Source organism: Etheostoma spectabile, chromosome 1 (assembly GCF_008692095.1).
Source record: "Etheostoma spectabile isolate EspeVRDwgs_2016 chromosome 1, UIUC_Espe_1.0, whole genome shotgun sequence".
Lineage (NCBI taxonomy): Eukaryota > Metazoa > Chordata > Actinopteri > Perciformes > Percidae > Etheostoma > Etheostoma spectabile.
Window position 1 is genome coordinate 31731629 of NC_045733.1, and position 646 is coordinate 31732274.

The following is a 646-nucleotide window of genomic DNA, read 5'->3' on the forward strand; positions in this document are numbered from 1 at the left end:
CACACACACAATTCATAGATGTGTACCCTCTTGTTTTGACAGTAGCCAATGCTTATATAATATATAGCAATATGTGAGAAGACATGAGGATTTCATGTTGACGTCTCAGAGCAGAGTGAAACATTTTCCAAGGACGGAGCTGCAGCATTGTGAATACTTTTTTAAAATTAAGCAAACATTTGATGTTTTATCAGATTCTCAAAATTTAAAATTTCCTATTTATTGAGTATATGACCGTGATGGTATCGCCGGGGCTTTTCATCATGGATTTTGAGGGCGCTTTTGTATAAGGATTCAAGTGGTTTCAGAACTGTTTTGTTTGACTGAGATCAGCTTGTAATACGATATAAAAATGTGGTATAATCATAGCATTCAGATACTGGAAGCCTCAACAGTAAGACAGTTCCTTATGAATCTGAAGTTAGCTAGGTTAAATTTCAGTGTGTTTCCCAGTTTATTTCACATGTTTTTTTCACAAGAGTTAGGTCGAGGGTAGCTAACACCCAAGTACTTGAAGTTGGGGCATTCCTTCAGTGGGGGCCTTTTGGTGGAAAAGATGGTTTCCCAAGTTTAGGGTAAGGTAAGAGTTGCCTTTGTTAATGTCTTGGCAACCTCTGCAGCGCTCTTTCCATGAGTGTATATGACA